General features: G+C 35.9%; 1 protein-coding gene across 1 annotated transcript in view; it reads left to right on the top strand.

Annotated features, from left to right (window-relative positions):
• Positions 1 to 21946, top strand: part of LOC138700254 (neuropeptide CCHamide-1 receptor-like) — a 1055160-nt gene that overhangs the window by 840125 nt on the left and 193089 nt on the right. Inside the window, exon 4 of the mRNA XM_069826747.1 lies at positions 19323 to 19356. The gene's annotated coding sequence lies outside the window, so the exon portion shown is untranslated. The remainder of the gene's footprint in view (positions 1 to 19322; positions 19357 to 21946) is intronic.

Genomic DNA, 21946 nt, shown 5'->3' with positions numbered 1-21946 from the left:
TATACTGGTCAACAGTCATTTTGCGCCAGGCATAAAACTAACAAATTCTTACTAATTCCGACCTCCTCAATTAAAACATAACAAGAAAAATGTTCCATCAGTTCGGGTTTTCGATATCCACAATATAATTTATTTTATATGCATTCTATTAAAAAATAATCACCGTATTTCGTGTGTAACTATTTTGTTTTACAAATGTAACGACCCATTATGTGAAAACAATATTAATATAAGTAGGCCACCATTTTAGAAGCAATTGTGGAAAATGAAATTACTTTATTGCCCTTTTACTAGTCTATTTGGAGGGGGGGGGGAAACAAATTCGTGGTATGATTTCGCTTGAGTATACCTGATTTTACTTTAGATGTGTATTTTTTTTCACTGTGAGCTTTAATTACATTACTGTAGTTTATATTTTGTAATAGACTATCCTGTCAAAACGATTTCTAAAAGCGGAAATTGTTTTATTGCCCTTTTCAGTTCCATTTGGAAAGGGGGGGGGGGGAAACATGTTCGCCGTATGAAATCGCTTCAGTTTACCAGGAGATTTCCGTGGTCTTAGTATTCTGTGTAAGACATGTACTTCTTTAAAGTGTGCTTTAATTATAATATTCAAAGTACAAATGGTTTATATGTGCGGATTTGAAGGTTGTAGCGTTGCTTCCTAGAATGAAATTAGGCTACACAAAATTTTGCTGCTTTCTGTGCGAATGGGACAGTCGCGCTCGAAATAAGCATTATAAAATAAAACGACAATCACTACAACCAGGGAAGAAAAATTTTATACGTCAACCCTTGAACCTGAAAGTAAAGTAATTTTACCCCTTTACACATTAAGTTAGCGTTAATAGAGAATATTGTTAATAGGATGAATCATAAAACTGAAGCATTTAAACATATCGAGGAAAAATTTCCTGCTATGAGTGACTCAAAAATAAAAGGAGTTTTTAATGGACCACAAATTAGAGAAATAATAAAGGCCAATAACTCGGAATCTTTGTTGAAAGGAAAAGAGAGCCGTCTGGATTGCATTCAAGGAGGCTGTATTAAATTTTCTGGGTAACCGCAGAAGTGAGAACTATAAAGAACTAGTGAAAAATTTACTGTTTGCCATAAGTAAGTACTGTCGGTGACTCAGGAGAAGACGAGAGCGGACTGAGGAGGAAGGGATGTGAACAGATAACGTAAGACAACACGAGCAATATTTGTACTGCAGTAAGCGGAAACATTAGGTCTCCTTCTGTCCAACTTAGCTTTAATTTCCATACGCATTGTTACTCATGTTTCCTGCACGAGTAATAACCTGGCTACTGGGATGCTTATCTGAGCGATGTTTATAATAATCAACAGCGATAGTCAAGAAGGTCACATTCTTTCCGCTCGTCTTCTCCTGAATAACGGACAGTAACTTCATCTTATATAGGAAGAAAAATTCAACAAATCTTTGTAGAAGATTTTAACTATATTGCTATTAATTTATTTCAAATAATGCCCATTATTGCTTTTTTTTTTTTTTCAAAAGATTTTGTTTATCCACTAGGTTGAATTCACTTTTAGATTCGTATTTTACGAAAAAATAAAATAGTTTAAAAGAAATCTCTTTACACAGAATAACAAACAGAAAGCATACCAATAAAACTGCTTTCTCGATTTCATGGATGCTGGAATCTTGTTTTTCTGTAAAATCCTGGATATCTGATGTTTACCCCAACAGAGTAATACTTCCTTTGGTAATTCTACAGAAGAACTAGACCAAAGGAGGCACAATTTTTTCTTTAACAGTTGTATACTACGAATAGTATGTAGTACTGAGCAGGTGGTTTTACTTTCCAGCACGCAAAACTTGCCACAGAAAAATATATGGTTTATTTAACGACGCTCGCAACCGCACAGGTTTTATCAGCGTCGCCGTTGTGCTGGTTCCCACAGAATAACCTAGATCTATTCACCTGTTATACTTATTGTCCACATTAAACATCGCGAACGAACGAACGAATCATCATTTTAATGTAAAATACTGTGAGAGCGACGTGAGATTCGAACTCACGACCAGCGTCCCGCAAGAAAGCATATCGCGCGGAACACTGATGGACGGCGTGGCGGAGAGAGGGGAAAGGGCCTACGTGGCGAGGGAGTTTGCGTGCGTATCTTCTGCTTGCCTAGAGAGGCCGAGAAATCCGTCGAAGTGGAAGACTCGCGAATTCGAACTTTCGAGGCTACGTCGCTGTGGTTATAAATTACGGTCGCGAAGGAACGACAGCAGTTTTGCAGTTATTCAGTCAGTGAGTAAGCCAGAGCAAGCAAGCCAGACTTGTGTGCCGGAGTTCGACTCGAGTGTGCGTCCGCATCTGCGTCAGCATCCGAAGGCCTGAGTTCGAGTGCAGTGGACCGCAGTTGGAGGGACCTGAGTTCGAGTACAGTGAACTGTCTCTGAAGGTCTGTGGTTCGAGATACTGTGAACTCGAGTGACTGAGATAGAAGAACTGTGAACTGAGAACTGATAGTTCTGATTTGTAAATAGTGCTTTGTAAATATTAGTTAAGATTAACAGTTCATTGTTGTTCGTACTAGTCCAAGTAAATTGTCATTGTCATCAATGGAGTGCTATAACGAATACTGTGTTGAGTGAAAATCCAATTGTTGACGAGAGCGTTTAAGGCGAATTGTAGAAAGGAATTATTGTTGTGACGAATAAATTACATTGTTGTTACTAATAAAATTCACAATACCATTGTTAATTATGTCGAAATGAGACCTCTTTCGTTAATACTGCGTATCTCCAATGACACATTATGCTTTCTTGCTGCTGCGATCCGGGCCACCAAACAGGCACGGTCGCACTAACGTTAGATATGCTATACCCCCCTTTCTTATTTCTTACTCCATTTGAAATCGACGCGCAACAGCATACAGTTTCAAGCGTCGTTAAATAAATACTAGTCAACCGCAGAGAAAATATCAAATACTTAATCCAAAAGGGCTGTAGCCTATATTACTTTAACGTAATTTTTTAAATCCAGAATGCTGTATTTCGTGTAGTTATGAGAGTCATAAGGAGAAAGCGTGACTAAAATATCTCAAATCATTTTATTTTCAGAGCGTTGTTGAATTTGTGACCCTCACTAATACTACACAGAAGACAACGTGTATGACATCTTTCTCTGAAGCCTTGTGGAATGTCGTTCATTCTAATTAAATTGCATCACACACAAGAAAGAGCAGGAGGACACTAAAACAACTTGAGTTAAAACTAATTGAGGGGCTGTTAATGGCACCATTTTGTCGCCATCTGTTTTTCAGATCCAATTCGAACAGTTCTGCATGAAAACATTGTTTAGCCTCAGCGATGCTGTTCGCCACTTTTGGGCAGCTCTTGACCTACTGTAGAGTTTCACTGTTTTAATTTCCTAACAACTCCAAGCTGACGGTATACTAGTTTCTTGTATACAGCGGAGGGTTTTCAAAACGTGGAGTGCATGTCCTGTATGTAATTACATGTATATACAGTATTTATTAAACTTTATGAACTTTGTTCTAGTTTATCGGCAGCTTTTATAGCTACAAAATATTTATTTCGTTGACATTGCTCTTGTTTCATAATTTCTTTGCCCTTTATTGTTTCAAACAACCTACTAGTCTTGTACCATGTTGATAAGTCACAATACATTACAACTGGCATTTAAGGAACCCGGAGGTTCATAGCCGGCCTCACATAAGTCCGTCATTGGTCCCTATCCTGTGCAAGATTAATCTAGTCAATACCATCATATTCCACCTCCCTCAATTCCATTTTTATATTAGACTTCCTATATTAATAATAATAATAATAATAATAATAATAATAATAATAATAATAATAACAATAATAATATTAATAATTTATTTAATCTGACAGGATTAAGGCCATAAGGCCTTCTCTTCCATCCTACCAGATAGTTTCCATCTACCCCTTTGATTTGATTACCCCCTTTGATTTGATTATCTGGTTGGGTTTTTCCGAGGTTTCCCCCACCGAAAAGGCAAATGCCGGGTAATATTTTGGCGAATCCTCGGACCTCATCTCATCTCACTACATCTCGCCAAAATGTAAAAAAATTTTACAAAATTGTAAAAATTGTAGAAAATTACTAAATTGTAAAACTATAAAAATTTGTAAAAATTGTAATTGTAATATTGTAAAATATTGACATGTTCCACATCTTAAAGCTTCATTGCTCATGAAAGATCTATGGAATAAAATAAATGAATGAATGAATGAATGTCTCGGACTCCCCAAAGGTCTTTTACCCTCAGGCCTCCCAACTAACACTCTATATACATTTCTGGATACCTCCATACGTGCTACATGCCCTGCCCATCTCAAACGTCTGGATTTAATGTTCCTAATTATGTCAGGTGAAGAATACAAAGCATGCAGTTCTGCGTTGTGTAACTTTCTCCAGTCTTCCGTAACTTCATCACACTTAGCCCTAAATATGTTAAGCACCTTATTCCCAAACACGCTTAGTCTCTGTTCCTCCGTCAAAGTGAGAGTCCAGTTTTCACTACCATATAGAACAACGGTAATATAGCCCAACTTTTTTTTTTTTTTATATAAATTCTAACATTCAGCTTTTGAGAGCATACTGAATGACAAAAGCTTCTCAGCCGAATAAGAACAGGTATTACCAATGTTTATTCTGAATTTAATTTCCTCCCAAGTGTAATTTATATTTGTTACTGTTGCTCAAAGGTACTTGCATTTTTCCACCTTTTTAAAGGATAAATTTACAATTTTTATATTTCTACTTCGTACTATGTTCTGGTCACGAGACATAATCACATACTTTGTTTTTTCAAGTTTACTTCCATACCTCTCTCCTTACTTTCTTCAAGTAAAATTCCCGCGTTTTTCCTAATCGTTTGTGGATTTTATCTCACATTCATGTAACCCACATAAACAAGCAGCTGATGTAACCCATTCAGTTCGAAAATCAGTCAAAATACAAGGGAAATCTGCTATTTACTATCAATAATTTTGGTTCACATTTCCAAAAAATTGACTACGAAACTTGGAAGTAATTTTCCTTGTGTGCGTGTATATGTAATTGAAACTTATTCGTATTTCTGCTCATGAGTGGAAATTGTTATGTCTGCAGTTGGCCATCAATAGGGGCTGTACTTTGTCCCAGGAGGCTCAAGATTAAATATTACCAGAGTTTTTAAATAGGTGACGCACGTCCATCTAGCTAACGAAGTACTTGACTGACGGCTCGTGCGACTCTAGTTTCGTCAAGTGGGGCGTATCAAAATATGCACCACTTCAATTACACTATACAATTTAAATTATTTACACTATGTGCACCGCAATACGCTATTTTTACTATTTACACTATAATAAAAAATGTAGGTCAAATGATCAAACATTATTTACACTCTTAAGTTTATACACAGTGTTGTGTATTGTAATATGGAAGATATTTTATTTTATAATACTATAGCCTACTTATTTATTGTTTACAATAGTGTAAATAATGTTTCACCAATGTAAGCCTTCATTCTTTATGGTAGTGTAATAGTGAAAGTAGTGTATTTTAATGCACATAGTGTAAAGGGCTATCACATATTGACTACTTTCAAAAGCCGAGTGTCAGGAAGACTGTTTTTCGTCTCTAGAATATGATCTTTCTTCAAATATTACTTTTGTAGAATATTTATCTTTAATCTATCAATTTTCCTTCATTATGTTAATCATTCTGTCGATGCAAATTGTCTTTTTAACATTAACTGTAACTCTTAGAATTACATATAACTAAACACATTCTATCTTGGGACTAGGAGAGATGGCGGTGCACAACTGCTAATCACTAAATTATGCACCAATTTGACTGGGTTAAATTCCAAATCATTCCGCAGTACATATGAAGAGAAGGCATATGTCACTGTTGATAGCGATTCGTCCATCGGATAGGGACGTTAAGCCTGGCGGCCCACTTGGTGCTATTCGACAGGAGTAGGCTACGTGACGGCACCAGGTTTCCCCTTCTCCCTTCCTCACCTTCATCATCTTCACCCATTCCCTACACTACATTTACACCGAACACTTACACATACACTCACCCTAGTACACGACATAACTCTTCAAAGATACACATCATGCATAACGTGACCCCCCGAGGTAGTGTACAACTTGAAAATGGGTCACAGTTCTGCCATCTATCCGCAGTGTGTGAAACCCGAATCACGCAAGTGAAGTGGGTAGGCATTAAATAGACACACATACACACATTTTGCTCTTAGTATTCTTATCGTTATTATTTTTATTATTATTATTATTATTATTATTATTATTATTATTATTATTATTATTATTATTATTATTCCATTTGGGGTTAAGAGGGATGAAGTTACAGGAGAATGGAGAAAGTTACACAACACAGAACTGCACCTGACATAATTAGGAACATTAAATCCAGACGTTTGAGATGGGCAGGGCATGTAGCACGTATGGGCGAATCCAGAAATTCATATGGAGTGTTAGTTAGGAGACCGGAGGGAAAAAGACCTTTAATCTTGCTCAGGATAGGGACCAATGGCGGGCTTATGTGAGGGCGGCAATGAACCTCCGGGTTCCTTAAAAGCCAGTAAGTAAGTAAGTAAGTAAGTAAGTAAGTAAGTAAGTAAGTTATTATTATTCCAATGGTTTCTGTATTGATGTTATTTACATTTGCTATGTATTTTACACTGATTGAACGGAAGAGAAGACCTTATGACCTTAATTCTGTCAGTGCCACTAAAAATAAATCAAATATATTTAATACCGATAGGATTTTTACATTCAATATTATAACTATAACAGAGTACTTCACTGTCAATAGCGAACAATTATGAGAAATTCTGTCTCTAAATCAGTTTGGTTCAACATAAATCTCATAGGATCATATAGAATTTGTCCTACAGAATTTATCTGTTATATTGACACTTAATATTTTAGGAGGAAAATTCGCTCCGGCGCCGGGGATCGAACCCGGGTCCTTGGTTCTACGTACCAAGCGCTCTGACCACTGAGCTACGCCGAATTCAATCCACAGCACCGGATCGAACTTTCCTCCTTCGATGTTTTCCTTTGTGGCCTGACTCCAAATTAGGCATATATATGTTGACGTGTATCCAATGCCAACTGTCATTATACTAGGAGCGCACTCAGCTGAGTGACTTGTTGGCCGGGAATCCGCAGTTATTATGCACTGCTAGCTGAGAGAATATTATAGATATATATTAATTTTTCCTACAGATTTTTATCTGTAATATTGACACTTAATATTTTAGGAGAAAAATTCGCTCCGGCGCCGGGGATCAGGCCACAAAGGGAAACATCGAAGGAGGAAGATTCGATCCTGTGCTGTGGATTGAATTCGGCGTAGCTCAGTGGTCAGAGCGCTTGGTACGTAGAATCAAGAACCCGGGTTTGATCCCCGGCGCCGGAGCGAATTTTTCTCCTAAAATAAATCATAGGATCTGCCAAACGACTAAGTCAATACATCCCATAAAAAGTTATTTCGTGAAAATATTTATCACAATGAAGTGCTTATACGTAAATGAAGGAGATTTCTACCAAAATGCGAATTCATCATCTGTGTTTGATCTAGCTACTAATTCGCCACTTCCTATTAAATTATTACAGACAATTTTCCCTCCTGGGCCGATAGCATCCATAAAGTCATAGAATTCACATAATACATATACCGAGGTTGTAAAATCACGAAACTCTGCCTCTTTCCTCCACATTGTAGGCGGAAAACATTCACTTTCTCCTTCTCATTTCTCTTTAAATGTGTTAATTTGTTCATCTTGTTTAAAAGCTTTGAAATGAAGTTACGGTACATCTGAATGTCCTAAAACGATTTCATACAATTTCGTGAGAAAACAATTTCAGATTACCCGTGAGACAGTCGTATGGAAAGAAAAAATCGTTTATAGAGGAAAGAGTAGAATTTTTTTCTGCTATACACTTTAGAATAAAATTACTTGCCATTAAACTCACATCTTCAAATGAAGTCCCAATTCCCTACTTAACTTAATGCTAACGTTCAAGAAAAATTCTCCTGGAGTTGAATTTAACCAAATTGGCTTTTTCTTAACTATAATGCTCATCTTATACTTCTTGGATTTTAAGTGGTGATTATATACAAGTAAACTGCATAGCTGATGGAGCCGTTGTATGAAGTTCGCCTCAAGTTTGTAGACAAGTGTCTTAACTACATCGAGAAATATATTTAAGTAGGCTGCAATAATATGTACAGTATGATACCCAATAAAATATTTGAATGGTCATTACCTTCTCATCTCAAACACATAATTGGAGTGGTTCCAATTTATTATTATTATTAATAAAGAGCTCATTATTTTGATGATATCCTAACGCAAGCAATTCCTAACACAAGAGAGCCGGTAGTGGTATTAACCCTTATTTATTTACTTCTGCGTTTCTGAACATGATAGTATATTTCATTTTATAATATAAATCAGTGTGATGACTCTACGCTTGGTTGAAGTGCAACGTTGTACACTATAAATACAATTAGTGATATCTCTAAATGTTCGTGTAAATGGATACGATAAATACTCTTCAGAATTTAAAATTGAAAAAATAGATTTATAGTAGCTAGAATACAATATTGAAACTCTATTTCGCAATCATTCCAAATGACGTAAAATACTGTAGACGATAGTACATTATGCAACGAGCCTATAATGATAGTAATTAAGACGCGAGTATGTTTGTTAATGAAACGAGCGCAAGCGAGTTTCATAATTTTCATAAGAGCGTCTTAATTACCATTATAGGCAAGTTTCATACGATTTTTTATGCTCGACCATATTTCTAACTTGAAATTATTCAGAAGTATTCATTTTATTCGTATCTAACTGAAGAGCGGAAGTGACCTTGTGCATAGCTCGTAAATTGTGAGATGTGCGCAAACGCGAAAGTATTGATTTTTCCGCGGAACAATAATGTCATTGCCTTGATATAATCTGAGAATAACATGAACTAATTTCGATATAACCTGGAAATTGATTTAGAATTGAAAAACGAGATGACAAATTGAATTTATTTCAATATTATTTACAATTAACGCTAATTATTATAGTAACAGAACATAACCTTCTGCGACAGTATTGGATTTCCAGCCTCCGTGACGTTTCCCTCGTTGTCTTTCGATTGCATATCCGAGAATAATCGAAAACCTGAACTTTAATGAATAGGTGTACTTTAACGACATGCATTAAAGGACTGCTACCAGATGTATAATTACTGCATTTCGGCATGGTCGAGCATAAAATATATTATGATGCCTCGTGACCAGAATATTGTACGAAATGGGAATACAATAGAAACTCTATTATCCGTGGTAATGAAGGGGGTGCAGTGAACGGTTAATCGAAAAAATCGGATGATCACTACTATAAAAGGTGTTCATAAACTAAGTGCATAATACAGTTTCGTCTTTTCCCGCGTGGTCTTTTCTTTTAACACGCTAAGTAGTGGATCATACGTTCACTAATTTAAGTCTAGTTTTCAACGACGGGTTTTTAATGACCAAGGAAACTCCTTATGACAGCTGTCTGTGGAAAGATAGGAATACCAGAGATCTCATGTTGTAGATTTACAAATTTTATGCACTTTACATTTCGTTTTTTACAGTTGTAATTCCTACCTCCTATTGTGATGAGCAGGCTTCGAGACTTTGGACCCGATACAATAAGTTTACTGTGCATGCACTATAGGTTGTTGACTCGCTGCAGGTAGATAGAGATATGTTGAGGTAACAACGTTGCTATTTAGAGTAGAGTACGGTAGTATGGGGAAACATACATATGTACATTCTGAAAGTAAATATACATTATACAATGATAATGTCAAAAGAATGTGAAAAACATTTATTCTCCTGTCTTTTATAAGCATTTTTGTTTAATTATATACAGTGTTAATGGTGGAAATAAGCATGTAGCAATTTTAATTTTTTCATTTATCCTATTGGTCGTCTTTAGGAAGTGCAGTTACAGTACTGAATTGCAATGTGATACAAGATACAATTTCAGTGTCTCAAACGTAAATCTTTTTCAGTTGTCTACCAAACACAGTTTTTACTGTGAAAAGCTGCGCTCTACGTCGCATGACTATATAGGAGCAAAACGAAAAAACGTAACATCATTTCAATCTCTAAAAGACAGTCATTTATTTTCGGGTTACTCTGTCCACTAATTTGCTGTTTATATTACACAATGCTCCATTTCCGTTATTTTTACATAACATTGATTTCCACTTCTGTTTCACACGTTCAGTAACCGATGTACTTGGTGTCTCATTAATTCTTTGCATCATTTTCTAAATTAATTTGAGGGCTTCCGGCATCTCGTGCTCTGACTTTTCTAACCGTGTAATAGTTTCAGACACAGATTGTATGAAAACCAAATTATTCGTCAGAACCTTCAAATCCAGAGCCTTTTCCTTTGCGTATTTGTTGGCATTCATTCTACAGTACCCCACCCACTGTATGCTTTACCACTATACTCAGTACGACGTTATGCGGATTTCCCACTGAACTGTTCTATTGGGTCCGAAGTCTCGAAGCCTGGTGATGAGACAGTTTCTCATTTCCCAAACCAATGAATTACTTGCCCTTTTTTCGTAGCAAACACGTTTTCTTTTGACACCCGTGGAAGACATTTTGCATAGAAGTTAGACAGTACGACCACTCGAAGAGTAGATCATACTGTATAAGGGTAAAGGTTTGTAAAAAAAAACACTCTGTAGAAAAAAAATCGTACTGATGTAATGTACAGTATTCATATTTTTCATGCAAAACAAAAAAACGCGAGAGAGAAAGACAGTCGGATAATCCACCAATCGATTAATACGGTGACGGATAATCGGGGTTTACTGTACAAAAATTGGAGGTTTATCCTTCGAAGAGGTTGAAAAATTACTTGAAAATACATTACGGTCTAAAGAAGACATCAATATAGCATACTGTGCTAAAAATTAAGTTGATCAGGAAGGTATTACGAGTCAACATAATTTATTCAACACTGTTAATAGCGGCCTGGTAGGTCAATTGGTGGATCAACTGGCTACGGACTGGAAGGTCCCGAGCTCAATTTTGATAACGGAAACACTCTCGTTGCCAAAACTTCCAGAACAGACCGAGGTCCACATAGCTCCCAGTCAAATTGAGTAATCAGGTCTTTCTCGGGAGTAAAAGACGGTCGGAGCATGGTGCCGACTACAAATTTTATCCTAGTAAGCTTGAGTTCTGTCAGCAGACGTTAGCAATGTCCACAAACCGAGTGTTTTCAGCACTTTCTTTAAGAATCGAGTACATTTTAGCAACAAGCTTTCTTTCTCGTAAGTTCACCCAGAACCAACTATTCACAGGAATCAAGCTGGGCCACAGATGGCTCAACTACCGGTTACATGGTCGCAACATATAAACACCTCTCTCCTAAATCCATTCTGTACAAGCCTCACAACCACCAAACAGATCAAAATTATACTAACAGCTGTACAAAAACGTAAGTGCATCATGCATTTTTACTCCTCAATTTGCAGCTGCTATCAATGATAAGTAGACTTCGTTGAATTGCCACACGCAGCATGCAATCAGGTTGCCGATGTACGGTAGTATAGAGGAGGTGAGCGACCTCCCGGTCTCGTAGTATAAGCAGTTCATGTTAAGAGATATGACCGGTCCAAATAGAGTAGCTACAGCTAATGTATACCTATGTAAGCACTTGTTTTTGTATTACTGTATTTGGAATAGTCAAAGCTTAACATATGTTCAGTGCAGACAAGAATTCAATCAAACATACTACAATGAGAGTGTTGCTGTTCCAAACAATTGCCGATAGGTATAAATCTGTGATTTGCTCCACAAATTTCGGAACATTGACCATATAATACACCAGGTCGATTAATTAAAAATCTAACTTGGTTTAATCGACCTGGTGTTGCATCAGCTTTCACACCAAGGCTTGGAATACCCTTACCCCCGCAGCCAGTCTTGACCCGTTGGAAAACGTGGTTGGATGCTGTTAATTATTATGCAGAATATTACGGCAAAATAACGGAGGTAATTGATGCATTGGATAGCAGAGACAGTTCCGCTGTTGCAGCTATAAAATCATTGCCTTCTGAACAGCTATTGGAAGATATTCTGTTCATTGATTCTAATTTTAAAATCGTGTCCAAAAGCATCACCCTGTTAAAATCGTTTAATCTACAACTCTCAGAAGCCCTTAATATAGTGTAAAAAGTATCACAAACCGTTATCCAAAATAACAATTCACTAATTTCAGAAAAAGTGAAATGTAAGTTGAGAAACATTATTGCTAAAAATTCTGCCTATTCACAACTTCGTATTATAAATGATGTACTATCAAGTCACGACAAGACGTCTGAAGTTGGTGTACTAATAAGTAATTACTTTCCGTTCTTCAAATATGCACCTATTACATCATGTGATGTTGAACGTACATTTTCCCAATATAAAAACTGTTAAAGTGGCCATCGGAGGAGGTTACTTTGCAGTCGCTCAAAATGTACGTAACTCTTGACTGCAATGCACATATTCAAGGATGATGTGAGTATATTACATTAAATTTTAAGAGTTAATGTATCTCACTACAAAATAATTGTATATTTACATGTTTAGACATTTCCTACTTCAATGATCATTCATTATATTTCTTGAACGCAGGATACAGGTTGTATTGTAACCGCAGTATACTGCTCAGTGTTTACAACAGAGGCATACTCCATCCGTTGCACGCCCCCTTCTCATACAGTCTATACCGCGTGCGTAATAAACCTTACGATTCTCGTGGCAATTCCACGAAGTCTAATGATAAGATACGAATGACCAAAATGTGACTTCCCTTGTCTGGGAGACGCAATCGTATAATGGATGCATAACTTCCAACATGTCAGGGGCCAAGTAGTCTGCTAGAGATACTGTAACAGTTGGCAGCTTCATCTGGTTCACGGAATGTTGCTTGCTAATGGCTTGTCGTTGGGATCTCCCTTAGGCTAGCATTACCTTGCATCCATTACTATGACGAACTTAAGCTTATACACTGTTTGCAATACATCCCATAGCTTGCGTTTCGATCTCACTATACAAGCAATTAATTAACTTGGCGACATGTATTCCAAAGAACTGCACAATATACCCTTATAGTCTGTACATCATATTGCTCGCAAACTCCGGATATAGAATATAGACATTTTTATATATTTGAAATGGCCGAGATAACATTGGATTGCTAATATTATATTATTATTTAGCAGGTCAATTAAGCTCATATATTAGACTAAAAGTTTTTTTTATAAGAACTTAATAAGGCAAATTTTCGCTTTAGTATGAATAACAGTAATTTTATTTTCAAAATTACTTACGAAAACTCTCCACTTCACATTACCCATTTATGAATCTAATGTGAGTTAAAACCAAAAAAATATTCATTCAGCTGCCCAAGAGTAGGTATCTTCACTGCTAACCGAGCCTTCTCCAATCTTCCATATTTTCCATGTTCCTCTTAACTTCCGCAAACGATCCATGTATATTAATGTCGCTTATCATTTGATATCTTCTTATGCTCAAATCTTTTCTCCCGTTCACTATTCCTTCCAGGACATCCTCTTAGCCAGTGACCCAGACAATTCTATTTCTCTTCCTGATCGGTTTCAACATTATTCTTTCTTTACCCACTCTTTCCGGCTCAGCTTCATTTCTAATTCTGTCTGTCCATTTCACATGTTCAATTCCTCTCCATATCCACATTTTAAATGCTTCTGTCGTTTTTCTTCAGTTCCTTATAATGTCTATATTTCTGTCCCACAAAATACCACACAAATCACTTCACTAGCCTCTTCCTTAGTTCTTTTTCCAGAAGTCCGCAGTAAATGCTATATTTTATATTAAAATCTTCACAGAAAATAAAAATTTATGGACAATTTTGACCCCTGGGGCCCCAAAATTATAAGTTTTATTTTTAATTCATGTATAGAAATGTTTCAAAAATAATATTCTCAATTTCTATCACACTGTATTTTTCAAAATATTTAAAAGTATCGAAGACATTCCAAAAAAGAAAAAAGAAACAATGTACACTACAATGTACATCAGGCCTAAAGGGGTTCGGCCTATTTTTAACTATTCTACATGATAGAAGAAGTGAGGGGAAGGTGAAAAGTGTCTGTGTAACTAAATGAGAAACGAGAGTATCACAAGAAAAGCCGTTTGAAATAACTGTTCTGCCCGCCATAATTTACATCATGACCTTACCGGAGGTCAAACCCGGACCATTTTAATGGGAGAAGCCAATGCGTCCTGAATTTGATTCAATGAGTGGTAATTTATTTACGTGCCTATCCTCCACCCAGCACATCAATTGCCAGTTAAAAACGAACTGTTACCTTTTAGAACATACAAAAATATTTTCTTTTCATTATCCATTTATCTCCTACTCTAAAATGTATTTGAAATAAAGTCCATATGTTTTAATAAAAATGTATTACTATGAAACCAAATTAACACTCGACGTGTAACGAATGCTTCATAAATCAATAATAAAGTGCATTTCATGTTTTAATTTCATCAAACTAAGCCGATTATCACGTTAATGCAAAGTCTATAAGAAGCAATTTTAATACTGCACGTCCGAATGAAAGTGATGCATTTTAAAAATATCCCGGAAATATTTAAATACAACATATTCTGATTGTGCCACGGGAAATATATATTTCAAAACTTTATCTGTACCTCGCTGAAAGTGATGCATCCCCTCACCTATGCCGAGCTCGGTAAATAATAATTTCGTACCACAGGATGTTTCCATACGTGTTGTGGCTGTCCAAGTTAAAGTCTATTATTGCCGTTTAGCGTAGTTTTAGAATGCAATATGGACGTGAATCTCCAATGCGGAAAAAGCATCCGACTCTGGGACAACAAACTGATGACTACAGGAAGTCTGTTTCTGTTGGATACCTTGACTTACCTACTCAGTTACCTCCTCCCTTATTTATTTGTTTGTTTAATTATTTAATTATTCGTCATTTATCTATTTAATTAATTAATTACATATTTAGTTTATTAATTAATTTATTTTTTAGTCATTTATATATTTAGTCACCTCTTTATTTAATCATTTATTTAATCATTTATTTATTTATTCACTCATTTATTTATTTAATCATTTATTTATTCAGTTATTTCGTTGCTCACTCACTCCTCTCCCACTTCCTCCCTCACGCACTTATCCATCCCCTCACTCATCCCCACCCCACCTCTACTCCCACTCTCTCTTATTTATTTATTTATTTATTTATTTATTTATTTATTTATTTATTTATTTATAAATTTATTTATTTATTTAATCATTTATTTATTCAGTTATTTCGTTGCTCACTCACTCCTCTCCCACTTCCTCCCTCACGCACTCATCCATCCCCTCACTCATCCCCACCCCACCTCTACTCCCACTCTCTCTTATTTATTTATTTATTTATTCAATAATTTATTTATTAATTTATTTAATCATTTATTTATTTAATCATTTATTTATTAATTTATTTAGTCATTTATTTATTTAATTATTTAATAATTTGTTTATTTATTTATTTAATCATTTATTTATTTATTTAATCATTTATTTATTCAGTCATTTTGTTGCTCACTCACTCCTCTCCCACTTTCTCCCTCACGCACTCATCCATCCCCTCACTCATCCCCACCCCACCTCTACTCCCACTCTCTCTTATTTATTTATTTATTTATTTATTTATTTATTTATTTATTTATTTATTTATTTATTTATTTATTTATTTATTTACTTTTAGTCCTCTATACATTTAGTCATCTATTTATTTAGTCATTTATTTATTCAATTATTTATTTCGTTGTTCGCTCGCTCCCTCTCTCACTTCCTCCCTCCCTCACCCATTCTACCCCTAACTCACTCCCACCCCATCTTCACTCTCACTTCAATTTATTTATTTATTTATTTTTAGTCATTTATATATTCAGTCATTATTTATTTATTTATTCAGTTATTTATTTGGTTGTTCACTCACTCCATCTCTCACTTCCTCCCTCCCCCACTCATCGCACCCCTCACTCACCCCCACTCCATCTCCACTCCTACCCTCTCACTTTTTCACTTATTTATTTGCTTGTTTGTTCGTTTGTTCATTTATTTATTTAACATAGTACAGATAAGCCATCCGGTCTTCTCTTCCTCTCTATGGGAGGATTACAACTACAATTATGAATATAATCACAAATATTATTATTAAGATTAAAATTGTAATATTAAATTTTCGATAACAATTACAATGACAATGGTATCTATGCACTAAAATATTACCTGATTATAATGAAGACTACACTATTACTGAAGTTAAGGACAAAGAAAGATATTGGTCTATTAAATACAGCTACGCAATAACTAAAAAATGGAAATATAATGCACGTCTATTTCAGAATTCTACATTTAACTCTAATTTAATCTTATTTTATCCAAAAATTCAGAAACATGCAAACTAGAGTTAGCATTCGTTACTGCAATGTGTTTTGATATGTAACGTCTATATTCGATGAAAGAGTATCAGCACGTAGAGCTGAAAACCCGGGTTCAAATCCCGGCGCCGGAGAGAATTTTTCTCCCTTCCATTACTCTTTCATCGTATGACGACGCAGAATATCTGCAGGAAAATATCATATGTACTTCGGTACATTAAAATAATATATATTCTATATTCGAGCTACACTAATCAAGAATGAAAGGATTTTGTGGAATGGAAAACAAATTTCGCTTGCCGAGGAATTTCTTATGTCATATCCGATGAACTCAGAAAGTCCATTCCTATAAACAAGTGGAATCCGCATATTACTAGGTATATACAGTACAAACCTACTTGGAAGATTTTACTCTCCACGGTTGATAATTTTTAAAACATGAATGTTAGTCAGTTGTATCACAGACTAGTATAGTTGCTTCGTTTAATTATTAGGCAGCGGCATTCCTTTTAAGATTTGTAGGTCTTTATTGCATGCACCGATAATAAATTGAAAATGCGACGTCTTGTTTGTTGCTGCTATATATTAATATAACAGGGATATGGGCTAGGCTTAATTGCTCAAAGCATGAGTTAATTTGAAGATTATTTATATTATTAAGATTATTTATTTTAAATTAATTATTTAAAGAAATAATTAAATAGAATAAATGAATAATAAAATAAAGTAATATAATTAATTTTCACTGTGAACTAGAACAAGACATGCTGCTAAAATTTGCAACTCTGGTTTATACACTCCGCGTGGAGTATTGGAACGACCTTCAAAAGACTTGACGACGACAATGGACAGCGCGACATAATTAAAATTATTGAAACTACAAAGCTTCCGTCCTCTTTGACACCGCTAGCCTACTAATTGAACGTGGCTACTTTATATACAGTCTAGTATATACAGTATATATAGTCACGAAGCTTGAGTTGTGAGGGTGCTACGAACAATAGACTGTGCCGGTACCATTTCGTATTTTCTGTAATGAGGCGATATTAGAGATCCTAGTGTTTAGCAACCATCTATGGATGCATATTTACTACGTATTGACCTTTGTGACTGTATATACTACACTGTGGTTGTACTATGACGCGTGCGCAATATACGCGTTACTATCGAAAAGTAATACAACCTTGGCATTACTCACATGCAGATGGATAAATTACATTACTGGATATTCTCATGTACAAAATGTGCAATGTCTGTGGCTCATGTAAAATTTCTACCTCGAGACTAGGAGAAATGTGCCGGCACCGGGTTTCCCCTCCTCTCTTCCTCATCTTCATCATCATCACTCATTCCATACACTACACTTACATGAACACTTACACATCCTACACTCACCCTAGTACACAACAATAACTCTTCACAGATACACATCATGCATAGCGTGGTCCGCCGAAGTAGTGTGCAACTATAAAAATGGATCACAGTCCTGCTATCTATCCGCAATATGCGGAATCCGAATCACGTAAAGTGAAGTGGGTAGACACGGGATACATACATGCATAAATTACTTCTTCATTCTGTGAGGACAATGTGGAGATTTAAGCAGCAATTAACACATTCACTCGCAGTACAGAAGATAAATTAAAATTAATAATTTGGAGTCGTTTTATGTTTCTGTTATCATTCAAAACTGAAAATAATTGTTCGCATTTTATGTAGGCTTATGCTGATGCAAACATTGCCTTCACACGTTCACGGAAATTCTACAAATTAGGAACATCTTCTTACTTTATCAATTAATATAGCTCAACATAGCTAGAGGGAAAAGATCTTTGGGTTGGCCAGTAGGCCTACTATTTGAATGGCTGATGATGATGATGATGATGATGATGATGATGATGATGATGATGATGATACTCAACCACAGACTTTCGACAGTTTCATACCGAGTATTACTCTGCAACTGAATACAATATTCTCAAATTTTGAGTTATGTGAGGTTTTCTGGTTTTAGGCCTACTTAAAGTTATAACGATATGCATGTGTGTATTATCGCCGCGCTCTCATGGTTAACATTCGACAGGTCTTTGAGCGGCCTCGTGCATAACATTCGGCACGTCTTTCAAATTTAATTGCATTATTGTTTTCAATTTCTTATGTCGCCGCTCCAATCACTCGCCTCAATTTCAATATTGCAACCAATAAGCTCTTTCCATTATTAAATGATACCTACTTGTCTAATCCACGTGGACTAAAACCGAGGTTGCAATGTCTTGTGCTGAGGACGAATATTAAGGTATGTGATTAAAATTATTATTAAAGAATTATTATTAAGAGTTATGAATGTCAACGTACTTGTATATAATATAATAATAATAATTGTAATAATAATAATAATAATAATAATAATAGCCATTTAACAAAACAACAAACTAGTGCTTATTCTTATCGAGGCCGACAAATTATGTTTTAAAAACACACCGCACGTTATTGTATGATGCCGACATGTTAACCTTGAGAGCGCTGCGATAATAACAAGAAATCTTGCTAGTCCAACATTGAACACTGTTCTGGTTTTGTTTCTATACACACTGATGTGCGGACGGTGTATGTTATGAACTACGCCTCGTCTCGGTGCAAACCGTGGTGGAAGGGCTAAAGTAGGGGAGTGTCACAAAACGGCATCTCTAATATAATGAATTACAATTCATTAGATAATATTTATGTAACTGAATTATACATACAATCGTCTCTTTGTTTCAGGATGGCAGCTTGTCGTCATGAAATTATTCTGCAGGTAAGACATTTCATTTTCTTACTGCATGTCTGCCTCTTCTGTAAAATCACAAGATTAGTTGAAAATTCACTCTATCGTATCAGAATAAGAATTTGATTCTTTTAGATTATACATTTGGAAAGAGTATGAATGTCTATTGTTAGCGCTATCCATTTATACAAATATATGTATTGTATTGTATTGTATTTATTTACATTCCATGATATTCATAGATCGCTTCACTGCTAGAATATGGAACATGTAAAAAAAAATCTTAATAGTACTATATGGTCATTATAGTCACAGTCTAGTTGAAATATATACAGAAGAGTTTTACAATGTACTAGTACAACACAAGGAGTTAGTGTGGACACTTAATACAAGACAGAAATATTCATGAAGCGTTATTGAATGTCATAAATCCACCTACAGAATAGAAGACGTGAGGAATTAGGTACTTCTTTAATTTGTCCCTAAATAATCTTATGTTCTGAGTTTGATTTTTTATATCCTTAGCGATGCTATTAAAATGTTTTACTGCTATATAACCCACTCCTTTTTGATAGCACTACAGATTTGCCGATTAGTATGAAATCCATTTTTTTCAAGTACTTATGCTATAAACTGTTGAATTAATTACAAAGTTTTCACGATTACATATGAGGACGTTAATTAATGAAAACACATATTGATAAGCCCTGGGTATTATTTCATACCTCTTGGGGGATTTCATTATACAAGGGAATGTTTCACACTTGGTGAAACCATCCTTGAAAGTTTGTATAAGCCTAAATACTGTAAAATAAATGTTACGTGCAAACGTACACTACGTAGCTACTAATAAAAACTGTTAAAATATGCCTTTGAAACCAAGCGTTTAGTTAATATTCTGCATAAAAATTCAATAACCCTTCTACTTCTCACTGCAAAACGTAATGCGAATAAGTCACACATTTCAATACAGTAGAGACGAAATTATAAATCTTGCCAACTGTAGTTTCTCACTGAGGCTCCACTCGAGCGAGAGTACCAATCTTGCTTTGTCACATCACCTGGTTGGCTTTTCTCCCTAGCATTTTCCTAACTGTAAGACGAATGTCAAGTAATGTCATTTTCAACTCTGAAGTCTCATCTTGACGAAATACAATCACGCCATAATCGATTACGCCGACGGGACGCACGTTAGAAAATGCCTCAGCCAACAGAAAAGCTATAGTTAGAGTACTTTGCGAAAATTCCACACATCTCTGCCAATAAATTCATTATATAAAGATCACAGAAAAGTTTTACTGTATATTTTATCTGTCGAACAGAAGTGACGGATGTTGGAAGTACTCAAATCGAAGTTTGTGTTACTTTTTTAGGCTGCATTTTCTGCTCACTGGTTTGCATTGACAGCTATTTCTGGTATTTAATCTTCCATATATCTGACCATGGACAACGTTCCGTTGAAAGCTTCGATCTGATGACTTAGAAGCTTCTCATGTTAGCCATTTTTATTTTTGAAAATCTGACATAGGACATCTTTTTCTTTAGTAGGTAGGACTATAAGGAGGATTAACTTGGAATTGACTATGAAATGAAAAAGTAAACCCTTGTTCTGCTCTCTTCCTCTCCTTCCCCTTCTCCCATCCTCTTCTTTCCCTTATTCTGCTTATATTTTTCTTTTCTTCTCCTCCTGTCTTCACATTCATTTCCTCCTCCTTGTCTTCCCCTACTTCTCCTTCTTCTCTTTCCCCTCTCCTTGTCTTCCTCTTCTTCTCCTTGTCTTCCCTGCTTCTCCTTATCTTCCCGTCTTTTTCTCCTCATTGTATTCTCCTTATCCCATTCTCTTCCCCTTCTCCTTGTCTTTCCCTTCTCCTCCTTCTGTCTTCCTCTTTTTTCCTCTTCTCCTTCCCTTTTCCACTTCCTCTCCTCCTGTCGTCCTTTTTTTTCTCTTCCACTTCTCTTTTCTCTTCTTCTTCTGTCTTCCCCTTCTTCTCCTTTTTCCCATTCTTCGTTTTATTCCCCTCCTCGTTCTTGGATTCCCCTTCTTCCCTTTGTATTCCCCTTCTTCCCCTTGTCCTTTCCTTGTTTTTTACTACTTCTCCTTGTGTTTCACTTCTTCTCCTTGTCTTTAACTTCTTTTCTTTGTCTTTCACTTCTTCCCCTTGTCTTCTCCTTCTCCTACTTCTCTTTCACTCCTTCCCCTTGTTTTGTCCTCCTTGTCTTTCACTCCTCCCCCTTATCTTTCCCTTTTTCTCCTTGTCTTTAACTTCTTCCCCTTGACTTTCTCTTCTTCTCCTTGTCTTTCACTTCTCGCCTTTCCCTTCTTCTCCTCGCCTTTCCCTTCTTCTCCTCGGCTTTCCCTTCTTCTCCTCGCCTTTTCCTTCTTCTCCTTGTCTTTCACTTCTTCCCTTTATCTTTCCCTTCTTCTCCTTGTCTTTCACTTCTTCCCTTTATCTTTCCCTTTTCTCCTCGCCTTTCTCTTCTTCTCGTCTTTCCCTTCTTCTCCTTGTCTTTCCCTTCTTCTCCTTGCCTTTCACTTCTTCTCCTTGTCTTTCACTTCTTCTCCTTGTCTTTCCATTCTTCTCCTTGTCTTTCACTTCTTCTCCTTGTCTTTCACTTCTTC

Source organism: Periplaneta americana, chromosome 5 (genome assembly GCF_040183065.1).
Source record: "Periplaneta americana isolate PAMFEO1 chromosome 5, P.americana_PAMFEO1_priV1, whole genome shotgun sequence".
Taxonomy (NCBI): domain Eukaryota; kingdom Metazoa; phylum Arthropoda; class Insecta; order Blattodea; family Blattidae; genus Periplaneta; species Periplaneta americana.
Note: the sequence above shows the minus strand (reverse complement) of the source record. Positions and strands in the feature narration are given on the sequence as shown.